Genomic DNA, 27,749 nt, shown 5'->3' with positions numbered 1-27,749 from the left:
TTTCCTCTTATCATGTTGATCAAACTGTACTTGGATACTATGAAATGCGTTTGATGTTTGTTAAGGTTTAATTTACTAAAATAATTTCTTAGTGTTCTAGGAAGCCAAACGTAGTAAAATGTAATTAATTACATTTTAATGTAATTTTAATTTTAATTAATTACATTAATTAAAAAGTGATTGGATAACTCATTCAGTGATACACTGGCAAGAACTTTTAATCCTGGTCAGAGCTATTTCACTGTCAATTTTACATTTTTTCTTGAGCAAGTTGTGTATAAATAGGTAAATATAGGAATAATGTAAAGCAAAATGGATGGCTGGAAAGCAGACAATGCAGAGATATGGTTATTTGGCATTATCACAATTTTTCAGAAATACTCAGTTTTTATACTGCAAAAATGAGCCCCAAACTCACTCCACTGAAATCGATTTGAAGGTGGAATTTAATGCTGTTAATAGCCCATACCAAATTTACTCAAATATTTGAAGTTCTAGATGCTTTCATTCTGTTCTAAACAAATGTAACTTATTTGCAAATGGTTAAAAGTACCAAAATAATGGCAAGAATGCTCTTTTTTAGTTCTGATGATATTGCTTCATTTTAAAGCATCAAGGATGATTTAGATTTTTGGAAGAACAGAGGAGGCATGAAGATTTCTGAATTCCCACAAATGCAAACCACCACTGAGAGGACCAGCCTCAGGACAGCTGTGGTCTGGAAGCCAAATCAGTGCAGCAGCAAAAAAAGAGCTGTTCTTTTTTGAATAATAATGACAATAGAATCTCTCCAAACTGAAACCGAGGAAGAACTAGAAACATTGTTTTCTTACTAATGTGAGGTTGGAAACATTGGCTTTCAAGTGAATTGGCCATGACCACACCAACACTTGGATGGGACCAGGGCTGGGATTGCAGGCAGATGTGAGTTTGTCATCTGCATGCCAACATTCAAACATTTTCTCCTTTCTCCTGTTAGCACATTGAGGTGGGCCTTGCTTGAGTGACACAAACTGATTACAGACACATGTTACCTGGAAACATGCTGTTTGGCTTAACATGAGGTCCATGTACTTAGTCTCTTGTGTATAAAAACGCAACATTTATCCAGGATATTTGACAAATGCTCAGAAATGTCTATTATGCCAGAGAGCTGTCAAAGAAGCAGTCTTTTCCAATGGAGAGCTCCTTAACCCCATTTCCACCAACTGAATAAGGACTTTTGTCTTGTCTGGGAAAAATCATGACACCAAAATGTATGACTTCAAAGTAAGGAGTGAGGAGGGGGATGGAAGTATGAGAAAATCAAGGTTACTTGTGAGGACCCAAGGACTAGCACATGCTTTCCCAAATATGTGATTTAAGTGGTCATTCTCCACTTATTCCATTATCCCATTTCAAAAAAGCTTGCTATTTTTCAAATAACATGCTATTTTCTACACTTTTTTCTTTAATATACAAAGAGTTCTTATAAATCAAGAAGAAAAAATTCTTTCCAAAGATATGAACAGAAAGATAAATAGAAATGGTTTAGAAAGATTTTCACTTATCAGTTGGGCAGAAATGAAAACTTTGAAACAAGCAAACGTGATTATTGCATTATTGCAGCAAACTCTGGCTAATGCATCTCTGTAGATGGTGATAAAAAGTGAAAAGAAGTTCAGATGGAGACTTTTGAATTGCTGGAGATAGTGAAGATAGGCACAATCCCCTAAGATCATGACCCTACTTGGAGAGTCTAAGAAATTATTGATAATGAGTGGGGAACAATACCAGTTAATGTGGTGCTCCATAAGTGAACTGCAGAAACATTTTATCACAAGAAAACTGCCCCATGATCCTGAGGACAATACACTATGCCTTTGGGCATTTACTGAGAGGATGTGTAGAAACTGGGATGAATAGGTAACATTTGTGTGTGTGTGTCTTTGTGTGTGTGTGTGTGTGGGCAGATATACATGTGTTTGTGTGTTCTGAGGGGCACCTGGGACTAAAGATTCTCTTCTCCATCATTCCAGGCTGGACTGTTAAGAATCTTAGTGTTAAAAGTATGTCAGGGTCAAGCATTAAAACACGACTGTAAGGTACAATAATCCTGAGCCTTGCCTTTGGGGTTTCTCTCCATCTCCTTCAGTATAACTCAGTTCTTCAAGAATAATGTTTTAAGAACAGCCCAGGGCAAGAGCTCAAGGCAAGAGCTCAAGGCAGAGTCTAGATGTATGCATGGGAAGTTATGTCTTCACAAGGGGTAACAAGACCCCCCAGTAAACACTGCCATCATTCTATAAGATTGGCACTAAGTCTTGTGCAGAAGTTTAGTATATATTTTGTAATTGTTTTTTTGAGTACATAAATAAAGAGAATGTTCTTCAGATAGTCCATGACTTCTGGCTTCATCCCAAGCACATAAATGGACTTAAAAACAAAGTTTATTGATTGCTGGACAGTCACCTTTAGGAAGGAAGGGGAGTCTGAAAGAAAAGCTGGAGAAGGCAAATTATCTTACTTTGAATATTCTTTCTTCGCCAATTCAATTAGAGAATCACTATTCTGTTTGTTCATCAATTGTTTTAGTTTGTCTCAATAAGAAAAATCTTTTCATGGAGGAAAAAATTGCTTTGTTATGTCCTTGGGTATGACCCCTCTCTATTTATGTTTCTGTGTCTGTCTCTCTCTCTTCTAGCTTGTTCTTACTGATGTCTTGGTTAGGTTGCCTCCCTGATTTTCATTCTTCTGTTTCAAGTCACTTAGTACCAAATTTGAAACTTCAAGGTCTTAATTATTCATAATATCTATATCTATCTATCTATCTATCTATCTATCTATCTATCAATCATCTATCTATCATCTATCTTATCTCTCTTTCATTCTGTCAACTACATTCAGTGCAAATACCAATCTTCTTCAGATATTCATAACATAAAAATTATATATAATATGTAGATATCTATACTTATCATATATATAAATAAAGAGAGATTCATTTTAAAGATTGGCTGACACTATTATAGAGGCCAGCATCTCAAGTTTGCAAGGAGGGTTGTCAGACATGGAGATAGAATTTTTCCCTTTTCCTGAGGGGACCTCAGTCTTCTCTCCAACTGAGTAAATGGAGGTCTATTCACATTCTAGTGGTTAATCTGTTCAAAGTCTACATATTTAAATCCTAATCTTTTATTTTTTTAATTAAAAAAATCCTAATCTCAACAACAACAAAAAATGCCTTCATGACCACATCTAGATTGACGTTTGACCAAGCAACTGGGTATCGTGGCCTAACCAAGCTGAGACATAAAATTAACCATCACAGGGTCAGTACTCACTATACCCCATCCCCAGCTTTAGATCAGAATTCCAGCCCTCTGCTGGTCCAGATGGGGAAATAGAACAATTAGGACCCCATCTAAATGCAGACCTAAAGGAATACCATCGACATTCTTGCTAGTTAACTGGGAGATATTTGCTACTTGATTTGTCAAGTAAATATAATGATGTATATCTTTAGCACACACTTCTGTTTGGCAGATGATATGTCCTTAACATGGCACACTGGTGTAGGAAATTATTTGACTTCCTAGTTCCATATGGTGACATATTCCTTTTGTGATACTAGAGTATGAGTGTGTTAAATTTTTTAGTGTGTGTGTGTGTGTGTGTGTAGGCATATGTACCACATCTGGAATTCAAAAATATCAAGGAACCAGATGTACATTCATATGATCATATATGTACATACACATATACTACCAACTCCTTTAAAATGGGAACGGCTTCATTTGTATCCTTTAGTTTTATTGAAGGATCCTGAGAGTGAATAAAACCATAAGAAAACATATGGAAAAGCGGTCAAATAGATTATGAATATAATCTACATTGTCTTAATAGCATCACAGAGGGAGGTGGGGCTGTGATGGTATTTACTGATTATTTAGAGTTGTTGTTAGATCCTGTATGAGGTACTTCTCTTGCATTATCTCCTCTGATATTGTGAGGGAGCATTTTCTTTAAACTGGGGAATTGGGCTCAGCAAATAAAGTGCACAAGCAAGATTTGCTCTCGAGTTTGCCTTAATCTAAATACATGTGGTTTGTTCCCCTATTATACTGCAGCGACATCTCTGACCATGTATGAACACTTCCAGAATACTCAACTGCAAATTACTCATAAGTTTTAATGGTGATGATGGGCAATGTGCAGACACTGCTTTGAAAGTCTTCCAGGCAAAATTATGCTTGATGGCTTAGAACTTAGGGATACACTGATCCATCAGAATACTTCCTCCTCTCCCCCTTTTTTCTGCTTCAGGATACTTCTCTTCCCTCACAGAGGACTTTGGAAGAGACTCTGCTAGCCCTCCTCTTACCAGGTTCCTTGGTTTTAGAAAAATTGTCCCAAGTGCCCCAAAGGGGATAGATTGTAGGGGATCAGTCTGAGAAATGAAAGAGGTAATATAAGTAAGACATAATAGAGACAGAAATGGACTTAAGGCTCTTCAGGAAGTACAACAAGCAGGATGTGATATTGGTTGAGTGGACTGGGAAAGGGAAGGGGAATGAGGTCAATAAGTACTTCAATTTCTGGTTTTGGCAGTGGGGCAGATGGAGCCAAGTTTCAGTGGTATTTTGTGTCTGTCAGTTGAAGGTGCATTTGGGCCATCTGGGTGGAGCTATCCAGTAGGTGGTGCTGTGGCAGTCAGAAGAGAGGGCACAGGGAGACATATCAGAGGTGGAGCTCTGAGGAGTCCAGTGACTGGCACATTGCCTGCTTCCCACAGGTGCTCACCAGATATTTGTGAAATGCATTGGATGAGAGGGGTTGTTATGGACACACTTGGATTGGGATAGGAAGTTGTTAAGTTTGCATTTGAAGGCTTTTTTTCTCTGATGGGGCTGTCATCTGCTGAAGGGGAAGAATGGGTGATGGTGTTTTAAGATTGAGCAGAGAGAAGTTCTGAACTTAGCCAACACTGAGAGGAAATGAGTCAAATAAAGAAAGAGAAAGGGGTCCTTGAGGAGTCTCAAGGGCTGAATTAAGGTGGGATGCTGTAAATAGTGGTTCCAGCCTGCTGGGTGGTATGGCTTTGTCAGCAGAGACAAAGACAACTCCCAAATGGTGGAAGTTGAGTTGATTAGCAGTTGGGGTTTCACTGAGTATTTACAATGGTAGTGAGACCAGGGAGTTGATATGATTGACAGGAATGGAGTCTGGGACTGTTCCTTCTTTGACTTTTTGGAAGAGTTTGAGAAGTGTTGTTAATTCTTCTTTAAATTTTTTGTTAGAACTCACCAGTGAAACCATCTGGTCCTGGGCTTTTCTTTGTTGGAAGGTTTTTGATTATTGATTCAATCTCCTTACTCATAATTAGTCTGTTTAGATTTTCTATTTCTTCATGATTTAGTGTCAGCAGGTTGTATATTTCTAGGAATTTATCCACTTCTTGTAAGCTATCCAATTTGTTGGCATTTACACTAGTCTCTTATGATCCTTTGTATTTCTGTGGTATTGGTTGTAATGTTTCCCCCTTAATTTGCATATATTTAAAATTTGAGGTCTTCTCTTTTTTTTTGGTTAGTCTAGTTAAAGGATTTTAAATTTTGTTCACTCTTTCAAAGAACCGACTCTAGTATCGTTAATCTTCTGTATTGTTTTCTCTATTTCATTTATTTCGGCTCTAATTGTTATTTCCTTCCTTCTGCTAACTATGGTCTTAGCTTGTTCTTCTTTTTCTAGTTCTTTGAGGTATAAAGTTAGGGTGTTTATTTGAGATCTTTTTTTTTCTTGATGTATGCATTTACAGCTGTGAATTTCCCTCTTAAAATAGCTTTTGCTGCATCCATAAGTTTTAGCATTTGTGTTTAGATTTTTGTTTGAACCAAGGTATTTTTTAAAGATTTTTAATTTTTGTAAGTGATCTCTACATCTAAGACATAGATGGGGTTTGAACTTACAACCCCAAGATCAAAAGTTACATTCTTTACTACTGACTGAGCCACCAAGTACCACAAGATATTTTTGATTTCTCTCTCTCTTTTTTAAAAGATTTATTTATTTATTCATGAGAGACACATAGAGAGAGGCAGAGACACAGGCAGAGGGAGAAGCAGGCTCCTTACAGGGAGCCCGATGTGGGACTCAATCCCAGGACCTGAGGATCATGCCCTGAGCCAAAGGCAGATGCTTAACCGCTGAGCCATCCAGGCATCCCTTGATTTCTTTTTTGATTTTTTTTTTATCCGTTGGTTGTTCAGGAGTGACTGTGATGAATTGCACGGACTGACTGCTTTCCATGGCATTAGGGAAAGACCCGCTGGAATTGAAGAGGTGGAAATCTCAGTGAAGAGAAGTGAAATGGGTGTGACTAAGTGAGAGAAGAATGTTCTGGTGAGAGCCTAAGTATGGATGCAAATTTTAGTAGTGCTAAAGATGACAAGATCCAGGGTAAAGGCAAAGGAAAGCATCACCAGTGTGGGATGGAGAGGGAGCTTACTGAGGTGGGAAGCCCAGGACTTGAGGGTGAGAGGTAGAACTCATGGGTCCAGAGACATGTGTCACCAAGGGCTGGCTGGCATTGGGCTGAAGGAGGAACAAAGGGCTCAGCACAGAGTTCTTCATGGGGGCATGAACGAGCCTTAAGAGTAAGGACAAACATTATATGGTCTCATTCATTTGGGGAATATAAAAAATAGTGAAAAGGAATAAAGGGGAAAGGAGAAAAAATGAGTGGGAAATATCAGGGAGGGAGACAGAACATGAGAGACTCCTAACTCTGAGAAACGAACTAGGGGTGGTAGAAGGGGAGGTGGGCGGGGGGTGGGGGTGACTGGGTGATGGGCACTGAGGGGGGCACTCGATGGGATGAGCACTGGGTGTTATTCTATATGTTGGCAAATTGAACACCAATAAAAAATAAATTTATATAAAAAAAAGAGTAATGCTGTAGGCTCGGTAAATATTGGGAAGCCATGCCTCATTTGGACACTTCCTAGAAGCTTACCTTAAGATAAGGAACTTGGTATAGGAGGTTTACTTGGGAGATGATCCTTGGGGTGCAGAGAGAGAAGGGAGAGAAGGCAGAAAGAGAAGGGAAAAAAGCCAATGAAATGTCCAGTAATAAATGGGCTTCTCTGAGGGCAATTAGGGACATGCCTCCTGGGACTGAGAATTAGTTCACTGAGTGATGAGGGGCCCCCAGCTCTCCTCAGCACTGGCTGTGGGTTGCCATGGGGAGTCAACTGGTTAGTACCTGTCCTACGTATAACCAAGGTTCTCCATTGGAAAGAGTTCATCTTCAGGAAAGAGGCAGGAAGTCTGTAGCTTGTATGGCAACTGCCACAGTAGGCTGAGTACATACAGGTGAGGCACTGCCAGCTTGTCAATTGGATGGAGTGACTCTGGAGGGAGTAGTTTTTGGGCAAAGAGGAAATGTCAGGACCTGAATGTGACACTATGGATAAAGAAGTGACTAGGGCACCTGAGTGACTCAACTGGTTAAGCATCTGCCTTCAGTTCAGGTCATGACCTCTGGGTCCTCAGATCGAGGCTGCATCAGGCTTCCTGCTCAGCAGGGAGTCTGCTTCTTTCTCTCACTCTCTGCCCTTCTTCCCTGCTCGTTCTCTCTCTCTCTTTCAAATAAATAAATAAATAAATAAATAAATAAATAAATAAAATCTTAAAAAAAAAGAAAAAGAAAAAGAAGTGGCTGATCTCACCTGATGTTGACATAGATGAGACATGCAAGGACACAGCAGCAGACCCTCAAGAGGGCACCAGGGGAAGCTCACCTACAAGTGAAAGCCAGGTTTCAAATAAGGGAGGAGGGCACGCTCACTGAAGGGCTGTGGATGTGGGAGGTGTTTGCTTGAGCAAGGAGTTTCTGGAAGGCTCAGGGATGTTAGGTGGAAGAAGAGAACTGACACAAAGGGATGAGGAGATGTTCAGAGCTCCAGGGAACACAGGTATCTGGAGAGGTTCCCATCTGAGCTGTGATCCAGCAGTATGGGCATGTGATACAGGGTAGTTCCTCATAAAGTTTGTCCTTGGAGTATTGGGGCTTTTTAGAAGGAATTATCTTCAGAGCATGTTTCTGAGACACTCTGTGGATTGACCCAGGAATCTTACTGCCTGTTAGAAATAGCAGTGCCCAAGTGTGTGGAGGGAGCTGTTCTCTTTGACAGGACCATGGGATAGGATCCTGGTTTCAGGCCACTGGCCAACATGCCCCAGGGAATGGCCAGAGCTGGTTTTCTGTTCTGAGGTGGTTTCTCCAGGTGCCTGCCAGAGAGAAGAGCCCCAGCCTGTGCTGTGTGACCTCACCCAAAGCTAGGCTGAGAAGGATGAGAAGGGCCTTCTACACATTTGTAATTTTCACATTTTTTAAATTGATGCAATCCTTTCTTCAAATGGAAGAGTTCTATCAAACCTAATATAAAGACAGATTTAGACAGAGCTGCTGGGCCAGGTCTCTGAGTGTCAGACACACTATGGCCTCTCCAATTGGCCAAAAGGAACCTGATTTGATTTAGTCATGATCAACTAAAATCTACCCCTAGCTTGGGCCATAGTGGGACAATTACACATTGAGGCTCCCTTGCTTTGGCCTGTGTCTGCTGCATTGCATTTTGATTTGGGTTTGTTGAGGATGGCTGGCGGACAGAGCTGTGCTCCTGTGTGTTGGTGAAGACCCTGTGTACTGTTCACACAGACACTCTTTTATGGGGCTCGAGTGCAAGAGAAACTCCTTGTAGGAGTTCTGGCAACAAAAAATGTTTTTCTTCTGAGCAGCTACTTGTTATTTATTTATTTATTTAATTTTGTGGCTCCTGGGAATGCCATAACACCATTTGTCTGCCTATAAAGCTGAGGTCCAAGTTTGTGGTCCACCCAGCATCAGCGTTTGTGCAGAAACTTTTTGGGCATGGATGTTACCCTGGATTCCACTGAACTATCTTATACTCATTTTTCCTTTACTCTGTTTTTTTTTTTTTATATACTAATAGAATTATGTACCCTGTTGTGTTTAGAACAGGTAGAAGATTGCCTTCGGAATCATAATGAGTTTTGGTGACTTAAAGCTAAGTTTGAGTTGCCTGGAGGCAGACCCAGGGATAAGGGTTGAATGCAGTCATTGATTTGAAAATGACCCTGGGATCCTGGGTAGGACAGTGGGGAAGGGAGGCAGGAGGGGAGGAAGCCAACAGTGCAGGTGTGATCACAAGCTGGCGACACTGGGGGACACTGGGGCTCAGTCTTACTGTGGACTTTTGGGAGAGATGGTGGATGTTCCTGAGAATTGCTTCACTAAGGCGTAGGGAATTTGGAGTATTTGTCCACTCACTCCCTCATTTGTTGCTGGGGCTTGCTCCTGAGGGCATTCAATGCCTAGCACTTGGGCCTGCCCGATGTGGCCACAGCAACTGCTGCAGCCTGAAATGGCCTTCAGGCCACAAGTTGCATGTGTTTGCAACAGAGAGCAGTAGCCTGCATTGAAAGGTGAGGGTCAAGGAGAAAAAGGTGGAACGCAGGAGTTGACCACAGGAGCCTTCTGGAAGAGGGGGGGAGATATGTAAAAATGCCCTTATTTTCATAGTGCCTTCTGGTTATTATTTTCTGGAACACCTTGATAGGGTTTGTAATGCAGAGAAAAAGAACTTCAGTAGTTTAAGCAAGAGCTACCATCTTCACTACAACACATTCCCTGCAAATGTGACCTCACAGTCCCTATGTTACACAAATGCCATCACGGTGGCTCTCTCCTTAGGAGGTGAGCAGGAAGTCAGTCCTTTCCTTGAGCCTAGCTCCAGGATCTAGGGGGCAGAGGGTGGTGGCTCATACCGTTATGTAAATCCATCCTGGCCATTTTGGGAGGAGGAGCAGGAGTGCACATTCACCCCTTGGGGTCAGACTGGGACTGCAGCCCTCAGAGCAGGTTGGGCAGGACACTGAGTCAGGATGTGGCTCTTGGAGGCTTCCCCACCTGAGGTTGGTTGCCCTGTGGATCTGGGGCTGCTGCTCCCTCAGGTGTCCCTCCAGACCAGGCACTGTACACACCTCTCCTCACATTCTCAGGGCTTAGCTGAGGTCATGACTCTTAAACAGACTGTACGGAAAGTCCTGGGGCCACCAAATGGTAACAATATGAAAAGCTGCTAATTATGCACCTCCTTCTCCAGCCTGCTGCTGTTGGAGTTCTTCCTAACAGCTCTGTGTTCTCAAAAAAAAAAAAAAAAAAAAAAAAAAAAAAAAAAAAAATTCCAGATCCTTGATGTGCACTTTTCCCCACTCCTCAGAATGGTCTATACCCATCTTCCACCAACTAAGAAGGAAGCACAGATAAAGATTGATACTCTAGAGGGCCTTTGGGTCGTCAGAAAGCTGTGGGCTGGCTTGAGGGCCTCTGGAAGGGATCAAAATGAGTCTCACTGCACCCCTCAGCCTTCTTTATGCCATGCTCACTTATTAGGCATGCACCAGACATGCATTCCCCTGCCTGCAACACCTGGAGCATGGAACTGGTGTATACTACTACCTGTGGGTCAGGCATGAGCAAGTCCTAGTGTCCTGAGTGGCTCACTCACCATCTTTCAGTCTTGTAAAATTTAGATGACCGGATGGGCCTTGTGCACCTCATGGAAACAAGTCAGATTGATGGTAAGAAAGCACAAGGTTAATTCTGATTTTACTAATGTAGTGTTTTAATTAATGATGTTTTAATATCAATGTTAACTTGCTAAGTCAGAGAAATGATATATCAGTCAGCTATATCAATTAGAGCTCTACCCTTCATTCTGAATGTTCTTTAAGCTTTTGCACAGCAAAACCTAATACGAAGCATTTGTCATTTGTTGCTCTTAAAATAATGCCTTTTTATTGAGGTATCATTTATATATAATATGATGCACATGTATTTAGGTATACACATCCATCAGTTTGACACATGCAGGCACCCATGTGGCCCATACCCCTGTCAAGATACAGAACATTCCATCTTCTCAGAAATCCTGTCCCTTCTTCCCACTCATGCCCAAGAAGCAACCACTTCTCTGATTTGTATGCCGTATGTTAGTTTTGCTTGTTCTAGAACTTCATAGATGTGTACTCCATTGTGCCAGCTTCTTTTGTTCAGTCTACTGGTTTTGGGACTCATCCATGCTGAGTCTACTGGAAGTTTATTTCTTTTTGTCATTGAGTAGTATTTTAATGCATAAATATACTATTTTCCTATTTTGTATAAAAGCATATAAACACACATTTTCCCACTTTTTAAAGGATTTATTTATTTATTTTAGAGAGGGAGAGAGAGAGAGAGAGAGAGAGAATGAGCATGCCAAAGCAGGGAGGGACAGAAGGAGACAGAGAAGACATCTCAGGCAGACACTCACTGAGTGTGGAACCAGACTTGGAACTCAGTCTCATGACCCTGAGATTATGATCTGAGCCGAAATCAAGAGTCTGATGCTAAACTGAATGAGTAACCGAGGAGTCCCTACATTTTTTTAAATGTGAAAATTTGTAAATTATATCGTAAAAAGCAAGCCCTGATTTCAACCCCACTTCCACATCCCTGCCTTCAATTAATAGGCAAGTCCTATCATTCTCCCATTGTTTTTCCTCAGCTTTGCCTCCCTCCTTCCATCATGGAGGCAGCTCTCCAGGCCAGGTTGATGAGTTCCCTTCACTGGTCCACTGGGTCTGCTCTTGGTTCCCTGCTGGCGCCCTGCCCTCTTCATTCTATCATCCACCTGGCCACCACAGTGCACCACAGATTAGATCATGCCACTTGTCTGGAACACATCAGTGTCTGCTTAGTCCCTGAAAGTAAAATCCTAAATATCACCCCTAAAGCTCCAGTGAGTGGACCTCTGTTGCCCTTGCAGTCTCCTCCCATCCTGTTTCCTACTTGGTTTTCTGCCTTTCAACTGCACCTGTCTTTTCTCAGTGGCTCACTCACACCCAGCTCCTTATCAGCTCAAGTGCTGTTCCCCATGTTTCAAATGCTGTTCCTTTTATGCTTGGCTTGGCTGCTCCTCTCATTCTCCATGTTTACACTTAAATGTCTCCATCCCAGGGTAGCCTTCTCCAAATACTTTTAATGAAGTGACCTCCTGACCTATTTTTTCCTCTATCATTACTTGCCCCCTTCTGACCCCCACTTAGCATAGTTTGAAGTTAAATACTTGTCTTCTTGTCTATTGCCTGTCTCCGTCTCCTCCATGAAACCACTGGCTCCATTAGGGCAGGGAGCAGGTCTGTCTTGTTGACTAGTATTACCCAGTACTGGGCATGATATGCATGCAGTAGGTACTCATAAGTGTTTGTTGAACAAATCATTGAGTTATACATAAAATATGGTTTTCCTAAAATGCCCTCGCTGGCCTGGCATAGGATGATGCATGATTGCAATAGTCTTCCCTCTCTTCCAGCCATGGGGTGTTAAGTTTAATCTGGCAGGTAAAATCCAGGGCAGTCAAAGGTGTTGAAAAATCACTTTGGACTTGGGAAGGCAAATGTGGAAGAATAATTTACAGAGATATTAATTTGTGTTTTTATTTTTCCTGTTCCACAAAGGAAGCCAGACTTTTTCTTGCCCCTTGGGCACAAATGCATATTTCTTGCACACCTGTTTGCACATAAAGATTCATACTCACCCCCCCCCATACTTCATTGTGATGGGTAGATAGGTTAAATCAAATGCAGTTTCTGCTTACTAAACACCATTATCAAATCTTGAAATGGCTCACTGGATTTATGAGTATTCTTTTCATTTATTGTGTGCTATTTCCACCACTACAAAGATCACAGTGTTCTGTATTCATTTATGAAAATAAGTTTGCCTTGGCATATTTTTAAAGTTTTAATTTCTCTTAGCTACACCGCAAAGCCAGTAACTGCTATTTAATTCATTCCATATTTGTCGCTGGGCACAAGCAATTCTTCTAGAGTCATTAGTGAACACGCAAATAAATGCCCTGAATGTGCAGGTGGGTAGCAAATAATAAGTCATTAGCCGACGTCTGCAGGGAGGAAATTATTCCTATGGAGGAAGGTAAGTTTTTCTGGGAGCAATGCTAAATCTCCAGTTAACAGGAAACAATTTCATAATTTATAATTCATGTGTGACATAATTTACATGATTTGTAAATTACTAAATGGCTCCCTGGTGTACATATATTTATGCATGCATTCATGGTATGATCTTACCTAATTCTTCAACATTTGAAAACCATACCTTCATGGCTGGGAAAACCTAAGTCTCCATTCCCATCAGAATGCAAATTATTCACTACCAGGATTTGTGCCCCTTAGCAAATGTTAGCAATAGGAGAATGTATTGGCATCAAATGCCCTCATTTTGGAGCAGCTCAGAGTTTTGTTAGCAGTCAAACTGGGATTTGGATTCTGTCACCTAATCCAATCCAGAGGTCCCACAAACTCAGGTTGAGAATGGAAGAGGGGATACCAGAGTGAAAAGGAGAAGATGGAGAAAGAGAGATTGTGGAGAGAAATCTGCTAGAAAACAAATGAAAGGGTCCCTTTCTGGAGAGGCAATGCTAGAAACAGACTCTCAACTATAAAGAACAAACTGAGGGTTACAAGGGGATGGGGGAAATAGGTGACAGGGATTAAGGAGGGCCCTTGTTGCGATGGGTACCGTGTATTGTATGGAAGTGTCGAATCACTATATTGTACACCTGAAACTAACATTACACTGTATGTTAACTGGAAGTTAAATAAAAATTTAAAAAGAAAGAAAAGGAAAAAAAAAAAAAAAGAAAGGGTCTCTTTCTTCCATACCTTGTCCACTGCTCTCAGATGGGGAACTCTGCTGGTCTTAAAAGTATTTTGAAACTATTAATAAACTGTGGTTTTGATTCTTTTTTTTATAAATTTATTTTTTATTGGTGTTCAATTTGCCAACATATAGAATAATTTTCTTCTTTGTATTTTTTGCATTTTCCAAAATTTCTATAACAAACATATACTTTTATATACATATACATACACTCTTGAATCTGAGATTTCTAAATGCATTGTTTTTTTTAAAGATTTATTTATTTATTTATGATAGAGAGAGAGAGAGAGAGAAAGAGAGGCAGAGACACAGGAGGAGAGAGAGAAGCAGGCTCCATGCCAGGAGCCCAACGTGGGACTCGATTCCGGGACTTCAGGATTCCATCCCAGGACTCTAGGATCGCACCCTGGGCCAAAGGCAGGCGCTAAACTGCTGAGCCACCCAGGGATCCCCGCATTAAGTTTTTTAAGTCCAAGAGTAAAAGATCGGGTCAGTAGATTGGACTTTTATGGCAAATGTCTTATCAGAGTAAAAATGGATAACGGGGTTAATATAACAAACAGAAAAATTATTTAAATCCTCCCAATTTTTCTTCTAAAATATTCCATCATTTGATGAGGAAATACATGATTTTTACTTTCTAATTTTCTAAAACACTGGGGAAATGCAATAAGACTCAAAACCACAAATGATGGATGTGCAGTATATGTTTGTTATAGAAATTTTGGAAAATGCAAAAAATACAAAGAAGAAAATTATAACCCCCATACTCTTACTTTCCTTCTGATATATCTTTTATTTGTCTTTAGAGTGTTTAGAAGAAATTCTACTGAAAATATTTTTTAATGGTGTCCTAAAAACACATGCAAAATTAGTCTAGTAAACCTATACATATAACCATATATATAATCTATATATCTATATCTATCTATATCCATCTATATATCTATATCTATAGACATATATATCTATATATATAATTATATATATAAATCTATAACCATAACCCAGCTTTAAAAATTATCTGTATTTTGCCAATCTATTTCATATTTCTTTCCCCCTCTATATTTTATTTTTATTAGTGTATTTTATTTATTTATTTATTTGAGACAGAGAGAGTATGCATGCAATGGAGAGGGACAGAGGGAGAGGGAGAGAAAGGATCTCAAGCAGATTCTGCTGAGCAAGGAGCCCAACACAGGTCTGGATCAAAGGATCCTAAGATCATGACCTTAGCTGAAATCAAGATTTGGACGCTTAACTGAAAGAGTCACCCAGGCACCCCTATTAAGTGTATTATAAATCTCAGGCATCATATAATTTTACTCATAAATACTTAAGAATAAGTGCATCTTTAACTTATAAGGACTTTTTAAATAAATCTAACTGTCGCATCATTAAATAAAAAATGTTAACAATAATTTCTTAATTTCATCTAATATCCATTCATATTCAAATTTACCAAAATTGCTACTCAGTTTGAATCACATATTACATTTTATCTAATTATAGCCCTTAAATTTTATTTATTTATTTATTTATTTATTTATTTATTTATTTATTTAAAGTAAACACTATGCCCAAGGTGGGGGGGCTTGAACCCATGACTGTGAGATCAAGATTTGCTTGCTCTACTGACTGAGCCAGCCAGGAGCCCTGAGTATCTTTTATTATTAAAGCCAACTCCTTATCTGTCTTTCCTGTCTTTTCTTTTCTCCTCTCTTGGTTTCTAATGATTTGTTGGATACACTGAACTTTTTGAGCTGGCAGATATCTTACATCCTAGGTTTGGCTGCTTGCTTCTTTGTGGGGTTGTTTAATGGTTTTCTCTATTCCTGACATTTCCTATAAACTAGGAGGTAGACCTGGAAGCATGATTAGACTAAGGAATTGCGTGTTTTCTATAAGGATACTTACATATGCCACCTTACAGCTTACGATGAGACCTATAATGTTTGTCAGGCATTGTCTGATACTTCAGTATAAAGTTCCTTATCAATATTTTACCAAATCCACTGATGATCATTACTCAGATCTAGTGGTATTCTGGAACCAGCTCAAGCCTGTTTGCACCATCTTGTACCAGTTCACAAGAGCTAATTGGGACCATTTCTTTCCAACTCTGACTGAGTGACACCATATTGGCAGTTTGTAATCAGCCATGGTGGGAGTGGGATATTTACAAAAAATGGCCAATGCTACAAATCAGGCCCTTCTTCCCTGTCCAGTGTTAAACATTTATATACAAAACATTGCTTAGATCCATTATTTCATTCAAGGCTACAAAACAATGATATTCTAATTCTGCCTGCATTGATTAAATACAGGAAAGACAGCCTAATTCTTATTTTTGTTTTTGTTTTAACTTTTATTAATTTTCAGAATAATGAGCTCTTGCCTTGGCAATTGCCAATCATAACCAATGAGATTTTTTGTTTTTGTTTTAACATTATATGCTTATTGAGTTTTCATATTTGATGTGCCTCAATTGAACAAATCTCTTATTCTTTTTAGTGTCCAAACTGTTCTATCATAGGGCAGCAAAATCTTTTCAATTTGATTCCTGTGTCCTCTTGACAAGTCTAATCAGGAACCCATTCAATATGGCTTGCATTCTCCAAACACCTAATTCTTAGGCATAAGGAAAACTTTTACAACTGATTTCTTCTTAATTGATTCACTGTATTAATTGGCCATTTCCTTTCCCTATAAGATATATTGACCAATGTCAAATGCACATACCCTGTAGACCATCTTCTTGATCAAGTTATGTTTGAAATAACTGTCCGTGATGATGGAAATATTATATATTTTGCTGCACAATGTGGAAGCCACTAGTCTTATGTGACTATTGAGTACCTGAAGTATATCTAGTAAGACCGAGGAGCTGAACTTTACATTTTATTTAATTTTAGTTAACTTAAATGTAACAAGCCCCATGTGCTTGTGGCTGCCATATTGAATAGCACAGTTCTCAAACATCTACAGATTTCTACCTCCTTTAGTTATGTTCTCCGCTTATCAGGAGTTTTTGGGTTTGTTTCCAAATCTTTTTTAAGATTCTCACACTTTTTATTGTATTTGTACATTTTTATTAAATCATGTGAAAATAAAATAAAACCAAACTGAATACTTATGAGAGAATTTATGAAGGCAAGTCACTTAGAAATTGTTGATTAAAAAAAAGAAATTGTTGTTGATTTAGATGTGTGTAAGATAGCACTACAAGTCTGGGAAAATTACAAAAATTTATCAACTTTTCTGCACTCTGATAATTTAACAAATATCTCCAATCTCTTATGGTACTTAACAAATTTTTAAAAATGAGTGATAAAGAATCCATTTTGGGTGTGGTTCCTGGAAAAAAGAAAAACTCCAATCAACTGATGCATTCTGAAGAATTGACTCTTCCCACCATCCCCCTTTTAAAGACAAATGCATATACATATAATTTTAAAAAGATTGCATTTCTACTTTAATCTACTTTTCAAGAAATTATTAGTTCTAATAGAGTACAGTTTTCAGTGTATTTTCATGTAACTCTTCTATTCAGAAGGAGATTTTTTTTCTCATGATATTTTCTAACTGTTATTGTTTGTGTTCACTCACGACTTTGGCAGGGAAATGGGGAACAAAATGGCCAGAGACATGCAGAATCCAAATCTTTAACCCCCTAATGTATTTCATTCCCAGGAAGCAGACAATCAATCTACATCCTGGATCCAAGGACTCTTGAAGAAAACAAAACCACTGGTTTTGGCCAGTTTTGAGGGGTCATAGCAACAGAGGTGAGGGATGAATAATAATTTAAAAAAGGCAAATGTCTGGCTTGTGGTCCCTGAGCACTTAGAAGGGAATTTGGCAATATCAAGGAGTCAACATGGGTCCACTGTGAGTAAGTTGCCTTTAAACTGGCCTCACTTCCTTTTATAAAAGATCCGGAGAAAAAAAAAATCCAAAGGGTCTTAGTGAATCGTTACTACACATCAGGCCCTGTCCTAAGTGCTTAACTTGGATTTACTCATTAAACCTCATGACATTCTTGTGAAGTAGAAACTATTTTTATCTTTAATTTAGCAATGATTAAATTGAGGTACAGAAAGGTTAGGCATCTTGTCTAAATTACTCCACTAGGAGGGAGGCCAGGATTTGAATCTAAATTTCATTGGTAGAAAAAAAAAATAATAAATTTCATCGGTAGATTGAAAAGGAATTTGAAGACATTTCAAGATATTTTTACAGAATATATAGAACAATATGGGCTGGATGATCATCTAATTATTGGATGAAAGACTGGATTAATGAAAAAATTTTAAAATGACTACTTCTTACCTTTTTAAATCTCTGTCTCTATGAGTTTGACTACTTTAGATACCTCATGTAACTGGAATTATACAATATTTGTCCTGGTGTGACTGGCTTATTTCACCTACTGTGTTATCCTCCAGGTTTTCCATGTTGTCTCATCTGGCAAGATTTTCTTCTTTTTAAAGGCTTACTAATATTCTTTTGTATGTATATACCATATTTTCTTCATCCATTTAAGTTGTCTCCCTACCTTGGCTATTGTGAATAATGCTGCAAAAAACATGAGAGTGCAGATGTCTCTTTGAGATTCTAATTTCAATTCTTTTAGGTATCTGCCTAGAAATGGAATTTTTGGATCAAATGGTATTTCTGTTTTTAATTTTTTGAGGACCCTCCATATTGTTTCTCATATAAGCTACATCACTTTGCATTCCTATCAACAATGTGAAAAGAGTCCAATTCTCCAGTTCCTCACCAAAACTTGTTACCTTTTATTTTATTTTATTTTTTTTGGTAATAGCTGTCCTAATGGGTGTGAGATGATATCCTATTGTGGTTTGGTTTTGTATTTTCTTGATGAATGATGTTGAGTACCTTTTCATTACCTGTGGGAACAGATCTTCTTTGGAGAAATGCCTATTCAAGTCCCTTGCCCATTTTGCAATTGAACTATTTATGTTTTGCTCTTGAGTTGTAGGAGTTCTTATATATTTTGGATAATAATTCCTTGTTGGATATATGGTTTACAAATATTTTCTCCCATTCTGTAGGTTGCCTTTTCATTGTTGATTATTTCCTTAGCTGTGTAGAAGCTTTTTAGGTTGGTGTAGTCCTGCTTGTTTATTTTTAATTACACTGCCTGTACTTTTGATGTCCTACCCAGGAGATCATTGCCAAGGCCAAAGTGAAGAGGCTTTTCCCTATATTTTCTTCTAAGAGTTATACAGTTTCAGGTTTTCTGTTTAAGTCTTTAGTCCATTTTGAGCTGATTTTTCAGTATGGTTTAGGATAAGGGGTCAATTTCCTTCTTTTGCATGTGTATATCTAGTTTTCTGAAACCATTTGTTGGTATATCTGTAAAATGAAAAGCTACTGGGCAATGTAAAATAATGACTACTGATACAAGCAACAAGATAGGTGGCTATTAAAAACAGTGTACTCAGTGAAAGAAGTGAGACATAGCAGACAGAGATGAGTATATGTGGTATGACTCAACTTTTAAGAAAATCTAGAAATGGTAAAGATAGAGCACTAGCATGCTGATGGCTTGTTGCTGGGTGGAGGCAGGTGATTATCAAGGGCATAGAGAACATCATGGAGTGATGGGAATTTTCTGTATCATGATGTCATGGTGATTCATGGCATACACATTTATGTGTCAGTACTCATCAGAACAGACACTTAAAATTGGTGAATTCTGCTATATATAAATTATGACTCATTAAGTCTGTTTAAAGATGTAAAAGATTGATGTATTGAATTAATCTTAATACCCCAGGCTTAAGGCACTGCCAAAGTGAGGACCTTTAGCAAAATGTCACCAGGTTACACTACCTCCTAGCCTCCTAGCTGGAGTAACATCTTTTCCTTTTTATTAGTTTTGGCTTTGATGCTAGTCAAACATAAATATATTTTCATTAGAAAACATTTCATAGGTAACAGCAGAGAAAACATCAAGAGTCTTCACTTCTCTCCCAGTTCTATTTACACCCATCTTTCCCAAATGCAAGTGGAATAGAACTCTCCATATATTGTTCAGTGACCTGCTTTATTTATATAATGATGCACCTTGGAACCTCTTGCTCCAAGTCATGAGTCTTGGAGTTCTTCTATGTCAGTTCATATGAGTCTGTCTTATTCTTCTTTAAGACATCTATGTTTTGTGATCTGTAGAGAGGCAGAGACATGCAGCTATGAAAAGTATATATGTTGGAGCCTAACTTTGAGTCCTAGCTTTTCCATAGACTAACTATATGACTTTAGGCAAGTAATTTAACCTCTCTGTGCCTCAAGTAATTTTACCTCGTCTGTGAAATGAGGATAACAACAATACCTACCTGAGAGAAAATAATGCAAGGAAAGCCCTAGAACAATGTCTGGCACACCGTAAGATCTATCCAAGTATATATTATTAGCATTTATTATGAATATATAAACATTTATAAGACAACTCCCTTAAATTGTTTTAAATAATGCTGCCGTGAACATCGTCATATATACAATTTTCCAGGTATATGAGTAGTTTTCTAGGACACATTCCTAGAAGTAAAATTGCTGGAGCGAAAGCCTTAGCTTTTGGCAGCTACAACTAAAGTACCTTCCGGGGGGATCCCTGGGTGGCTCAGCAGTTTAGCGTCTGCCTGTGGCCCAGGGAGTGATCCTGGAGTCCAGGGATTGAGTCCCACATCGGGCTTCCTGCATGGAGCCTGCTTCTCCCTCTGCCTGTGTCTCTACCTCTCTCTCTCTAGTCTCTCTGTCTCTGTGTCTATCATGAATAAATAAATAAAATCTTAAAAACAATAAAATAAAGTACCTTCCAAAAGTAATAGATAATTACATCTATCTATTTGTAATTCTACCAACAGAGTAAAGGATTCAAGTTATCCGAATCTACTCTGATAATATAAATCTCCCCCCACCCCAGTCTGGTGGACGGGAAATGAGATATCACTGTGGCTTTGATTTGATGGATCAATATTTTCTTCATCAAGGTGGGTGAAGACACAGGTGGCATCTGATCGAGTTTGCCAACAGAAACCTAGGAAACTGGACCAAGCTTTTATACGTTGGCTAAAGCAGAACCAAACAAAATGGCAGTTAGCAGAGCTTAGTACAAAATCTCACAAGTAGGTTCAGTGTTCAGCAGGACAAGTTTGAGAAGACATTGCCTCTGGATAACAGTGTACATAGAAATCACTTAAGGGTTCCAGGCACAGTAAAATTGGGATCAGATTCCTAAATTAGCTTACATAAGAGTAGGCTGTCCCATATAAGGAAAGTCCTGGGTCACTCTGTGAATTTTGGGAAGAAGTCGATTCCCTCTTATTGAAGGTGTTAAGAAGGCTGGATATATTTTTGGACCTATTGTAGAGGAACAATATGTCCCATTATAATGAACATCTAAATTAGTTCTAGAATGGGGGAAATGATTGAATGAAAAAACTTAGAAATTCTATGATTGTCCATGTTCTCCAAGGTTAAGGTGGAGCAGAAAGACAGATGTATGATCCCTGGAGCAAGCAAAACAATTTTTTTTTTCATTGTAAGAGAAGAATAATTCTTTTTTTTTTTTTTAAAGTTTTATTTATTTATTTATTTATTTGAGAGTGAGCAAGCAAAAGAGGGGAGAGGGAGAGAATATCAAGCAGACTCCCCGCTAAGCTGGCCTGACTCAGGGCTCCATCCACCACCCTTGAGATCATGACCTGAGTCCAAACCAAGAGTTGAGTGCTTAACCTACTGAACCACACAAGTGCCCCAAGAATAATTCTTTTTTTAAAAAAAAACTGTAGGCAAAACACATAGGCTATTTTAGGAAAGTGAAACTACTCTGTGTAACACTGTAATAATAGATGCACATCTTTATAAATTCATCCAAATCCACAGAATGGACAACACCAAGAGTGACCTCCAATGTAAACTATGGACTTTGGGTGATAATGATGTGTCAGTGTGGGTTCATCAGTTGTAACAAGTATACCACTCTGGTGGGGGATATTAATAAGGAGTTGATGTCAGGGAGGCTGTGTGCGTGTGGAGCAAGGGGTATATGGGGGATCTCTATACCTTCCTATATACCTTCCAATTTTCCTATATACTTAAAACTGCTCTGAAAAATAAAGCATTAAAAAAATGTAAGTGTATTTACACACAGTAACATTGTGTAGAAGGACAAAATATGCAAAAGTGCATATCTTGTAAGCTTTGGCAAATGGGTAAGCTTGTAACCATCACCACAATCAATATACAGAATTGTTCCACTGCTTTCCTGAATCTCCTTGCTGCTCCCTTTGTAGACAAAGCCTTCCTCCCTCCAACCCTTAGCAACCATTGCTTTTCTCCTTCCCTGTACTTTAACATTTTTCAAAAGGGAAAATACAAACATAAATGGAATCATACAATACGGTCTTTTGAATCTGGCATTTTTTCACTCAGTGTAAGATGCTTAGTATTGACCATGCAAATGCATGAATTAATAGCTCATTTTTTTTTCACTCCTGAGTAGCATCTTGTAGTATAGATGTACCCTACAGGTTGTTTATCCATTCATCCACTGAAGGACATTTGGGAATGTTTCCAGTTTTTGGCAATTATGAATAAAGCTGCTATAAACATTGGCTACAGGTTTTTGTGTAAATACATGTTTTTATTTCATTAGGATAAATAAACACAAGTGGCATTCCAGCATTCCATGGTAAATATATATATAACTTCAAAAGATAATCATATTTTGAGCGTACCAAGTCTGCATTCCTGATTTGCTCTCTGTTGTGGATCAGAAGTAAGTTCTAGGTCTAATTTTTCACACATAGCCACTTGCCTTTGTCTTCCACAGAAAGTGGTGAGAGGATCATGAGCATCACACAGGATTTTTAAGTTTTAGGATTTTTTAAAATTTTTTTTAAAATGTATTTATTCATGAAAGACACGGAGAGAGAGAGAGAGAGAGAGAGAGAGAGAGAGAGAGAGGCAGAGACACAGGCAGAGAGAGAAGCAGGCTCCACGCAGGGAGCCCGACGTGGGACTCGATCCCGGGTCTCCAGAATCACGCCCTGGGCTGCAGGCGGCGCTAACCCGCTGAGCCACCCGGGCTGCCCAAGTTTTAGGATTTTTAAGGACAAAATTGCTCTATTAAGACACATAGCAAGTGTGTAGGAATTTCCCTGGCGATATTTATGCAGAAGAATTACAAGGAAGCGAATTTGCCTCTTAAAAAATCATCATTAAAACATGTATGTCAATTATAAAACCTCCATCTAAGGATTAAAATGCCGTCTAAGAACAAGAATATTCTTTCATGCTTAGCTTTCATTCTTCTTCAGGGAATCCTGGAGTAACTTGTTACACATCAAATACCATGTTTTAAAAAGAACCAGTACACTGTCATGAAAGCTTCTGCCACTAATAGAAAACTAGCACTGAAGGACACTAAATAAACACTGGCATAGGAATAACATTAGGTGGGTAACATTTTTTTGAGAGTTAACAATATCTTTTGTTGTATCACATTGTTCATTCCATCAGTCTGGATCATATCCATGGATAGGATGGCCATGAGGTTCTTCTGTTCACATAGCTACTTAGATTTATTGTTTTGAAACAAAATCTATTTCTCTCTAAAATAAGCAAGGACATGGGGGCAATCAACTCTTTTCCGAAGAGGAGTGTTTTTAATTTTTACAGACATCTTAGGAAAATCAGAAACCAAATAATATACAGGACTGTTGAGTTTATCTGGCAAGCAGGAAAATCTGTTACCTATATGGGTAGTTTTTATAAAGTTGCAGCACTGATTTAACACAAATCAAGAACTTTCACTCAGAAAAAATCCCTTGTCTTTGGCTTTAAAGAACAGTGATACAAATCAAATTAATCAAATTAGCAAATCCCTATGATTTTTCCACCTTTAAAATAAATATTCAGTGATTAAAAAACAGCATAGTTTTGGTTAAGAATGATATAATTTTGTTTAAATTAAAAATAATCACAGAAGGATAATGTACCACAATATTTCCAACAACCATGTGAAGTGAAATAATGTTATTATAATTGCTAAACTAAGCCTGTCTATTCAAAGAAAGAACATCATTCAGTGTTCTTAACTGTGAGCTCGTTCTCAAGGGCCTTCAAATAAACCCACAAGAAAGTCTGAAGAGTGAAATGAAACATTTCTCTTTTTCCATATATTTATTGCTGGTATCAGATTTTTAATGACTGGCAATTTGTGAAATTTAGTTTTTCATAGTAAATCAAAAAAAATAATATAGAGACAAGAGAACTCTTCTAATTGGTCTCAAATCTTCAGCAATTGTTTCAAAATATTCATGTGATGAAATAAAATACTTTGTATTGTGACCTCTTACTTAGGAATGACAACATCTTAATTCAGAGTCTTTGGCTGATTTCCAAAGTCAAACAGTAGAGCTGTATGAGAGACAATTAGTCATTAGTCAAGCCTCATCCCAGTGCCAGGAAAGTCAACTCACCAGGAGCATCTCTCAATACCCTTATTAAGTTACTAAAACTTGACTTGCTTTTTTGGATTAGTAAAGTGATACATTGTTGATTCTGAACGTTGGTAATTTAAGATGGTTTCTCTGCATAGCATTCAGCAAACCATAAGATGGTTTTTTGATAATTTCAAGTTTCATCAAAATATAGATTATTATCCTGCGTAAGTTCCCTGTAATCTTAGCAGAGGCTGCGTAAACCATGGCTCCAGGGGCTGGTTTCTCAGAAATGTGGGGCATTTGGGATCACCTAACAGAGGAATGAGTTCTTGATGACTCTTTGCGAGTGAACAAGCAGTTTACAATTTCACTTTTAAAAAAGAAAACAAACAAGGATGTAGTTTTGAAATGCAAACATGTTTTTTTTTTTTTTACTTAGACATTGTCTGATTTCAGGTTCTGTAAGAGACATCTATTAGATCCCAGGCAATTATTGTACATCTTGGGGTTGCAGAAAAAGATAGGTCTCCCTGTCCACTGTGTGCCTGACTGCGATAGATAGACCCTTGAGAGGGAGGGCAGTCAGCCACAGGGGGTGGCCTATTTCTATTATTTAGTTTGAAATTTCTGGATCAAAGTATGCCTTTGAGTGATTTACTGTTTCTTTTTCAAATATTTCTGTTATACAGACACACAATCTGTATAGTGGCTTCTTCAGGAGACTGTGGCGATCCCTCCTGGCTGGGACACCAGATGGCCTCACAGTGTGGTTGCAGCCAGCAGTACCAGCATCTGCTGAAATTTGTTAAGAAACGCAAATTACCGGGCCTTGCCCAGGTTTGTTCAATCTCAAACCCTGGGGATGGGGCCAGCAGTCTGTTTTAAGGACTCTTGAAGATACTGAAGCACACTCCAGGGTGAAATTACTGACCTTGATAATGTTACTTTATGAAGGAACAAATTTAACTTAGAGAATTAAAAAAAAAAAAAGATATATATATATTGAAAAGGGACTCTGCTTTGTGCAGCATGGTAAGAAGCCGGAAGTGGTAGGGAGTTAACACCCTCAAGGCAGCCGTCATTGAGGATATTCCAGAAACTGGCACTGAAATATCCCAGCTCTTGCCTTTTGGGTGGGATAATCCCAAGATTGGGTTTTGAGGAGCAGTTTCTGTGGGATTGACCTCAGAACCTTGCGAGCCAGCTTTGCAGGCTGTTACTTGTTCTCTGGATCACTCCCTCTTTCTCTGTAGGAGTTTCCTGTAACCCCATATAAACAACATTCAAATTTTTGCCTTGGGAGGCTTTTGGGAAGCTCTGAACTAACACACATATTGTTAAGTGCTCAATAAAAATGGATGGAGAGGTTGAATTTTCCCTTCATTCCAACCTGGGTTAAGAGGCCATTGCTCTATTTGTGATACTCCTGAACAGAAGCAGAAATACAGCCAGGAATGTAGTGGCCAAGGTTAAGAACATGGGCCTAGAGCCAAGTTCCTGTGATAGAATCCCGCTTTCCCTCTCACTGGCTGTGTGATGTTGGGACCATCTTTTATCCTCTCTGTGTCTGTTTCCTTGTCTATAAAACAAGCACCATTCCTGCACATACCTCAGAGGGTTGTCAGGAGGATTTAATGGGTTCAACATGCAACAAGTGGTTAGAACAGTGTCTGGCATGTGGTAAGTGTTTAACAAATGTTATCTATTATTTTAATATTGTTGTTGTTTTCTTAATTTGTTGTCTTTTCTTGACAAGTGATTTCAGCACTGTTTCAATTTTATTAGTTCTTTTTCTCCGAAGAAATTCTCCAAGGTTCCTCTGTGGTTCTCTGACTTGTTGATCATGCTTGTTTTTCTGTCAAGCCGTGAGGCTTCATACAGCATGAAACACGAATACAATGCAATTACCGATTCTGCATTTAATAGTAAACATCTGGCAATGAAGAGCTTTATGAGGATAATCCTATTGGGTCTTCTCAACAACCTTGGGATATTTGTAAGTAATTTATTTTACTCAAATTAAGGGATTCAAACTCTTGGTTGTAGACCCTCCTCCACTCCCCCAGCCCTAACACTATACACACAGGACCAGCTGTGTTACTTTGGTATGAATGATTCTCTTACTTCCTTGGGCATCAGAATTCTGGGGATGGATGGATGGCTAAAATATAGATCACCAGGCCCAACATTTAGCATGTCTTAAGTCAGGAGATCTGGGGGCATTTGTAACAGTTCCCAGTGATGTTGATGGTGTTAACCAAGGAACCAGACTTTAAGAAGCACTACTCTGTATCATAGCCCTATTAGAACATTTGAGTAAAATAAATGAGATAAAAATGACCTAGGACTACAACTTTACTCTCTTGATATGTTTGGCACATATGATGCAGATATTTCTATTTCCTTTGGCAATCTTTATTTATTTATATTTGGCAGTCTTTTAAAAATGATATAGAACAGAAATTTATTTCTCTCTTACATAAAAGAGATCCAGAAGTAGGCCATGCAGCGTTGGCATGTGACCTTGGTGTCAGGGGCTAGGTTTCTTTACATGGAATCTTGTTGCCACTTACACAGTATCTTCTTGTTACTCCACCATCTTCAGAATGTAGCTTCTATGGCATGGCATTAAATGGCTGCTGGGGCACCAGCCATCACATCTACACTCCAGCTGACAGGAAAGAGGGGAAGCTGAAGAAGGGAACACTTCTTACCTTAAATTAAAAAAAAAATTACTGTAAGGTTAAAAAAAAAACCCCAAAATCCACCTAACATAAAGCTATTCTTACCATTTTTACATGTACATTTCAGTAGTGTTAAGTAGAGTCACATTGTTGTACAATGGATCTCAAGAATTTTTCTATCTTCTCCTTTGTCAAACTTTAAAAAAAATCACACACACACAAAAAAGAACCCAAAGCCCAACAAAGACCGAGGCATACTTTTAACAGCTCCAAGAGCCGATGACATTGTGAGGATAAGATCTGTATGTTCATAGGAAAAGCTTGTCAACTTCTGGCTTCTCTCTCTTTATTGGTTGGCTGTAAGTAAATCATGTGGATTCCCAGCAAATGGCAGTTTGGAAATGCTGGGTCATTATGATAATGAAAAAACATGATGTAGGGGAAAAGCCACTCTCTCAAAGCTCTACTTACCTAATATCTGTGGCATTTCTTTGATCATCCAGATCTCCAAATGAAATTTTAAAAATATATAGCATTGTGCTCTTAGGCCAAAAACAATGACATTAAAATTTTTTGTTTCAGCACTGGAACCTTGTGTCAATACATTGTATGTAAAACCATCCAACACATTAAATGTTGCAGAGGCAATATTGCTGAGGTTGAAGTGAGGGGCAGCGAAAGAAGGAGCCTAGAGCCCCCGCATTTAGCCTCCCCAGGAAAGGACCCCTAGGAGCAGGCTAAATGATGAGGTTCTAGGCCTCCCCTATAAGAACCACAAAATGTCCTAAGCATTTATGG

General features: G+C 38.7%; 1 long non-coding RNA gene across 10 annotated transcripts in view; it reads left to right on the top strand.

Moving 5' to 3' along the window:
* LOC140617973 (uncharacterized) overlaps positions 1-27,749 on the top strand; it is an 82,128-nt gene that overhangs the window by 35,231 nt on the left and 19,148 nt on the right. For 5 of the 10 annotated variants that reach the window (XR_012018134.1, XR_012018135.1, XR_012018131.1 and 2 more), the window contains exons 3-5: positions 17,483-17,577; positions 24,957-25,104; positions 26,131-26,263. This is a non-coding gene — a long non-coding RNA (uncharacterized lncRNA). Of the gene's footprint in view, positions 1-17,482; positions 17,578-20,682; positions 20,809-23,139; positions 23,278-24,956; positions 25,105-26,052; positions 26,264-27,749 lie in introns of all 10 variants that reach the window. The other 5 variants (XR_012018129.1, XR_012018130.1, XR_012018128.1 and 2 more) reach the window with 5 other exon arrangements.

This window comes from Canis lupus, chromosome 26 (assembly GCF_048164855.1).
Source record: "Canis lupus baileyi chromosome 26, mCanLup2.hap1, whole genome shotgun sequence".
Lineage (NCBI taxonomy): Eukaryota > Metazoa > Chordata > Mammalia > Carnivora > Canidae > Canis > Canis lupus.
This window is presented reverse-complemented; position numbering and strand designations above follow the sequence as displayed.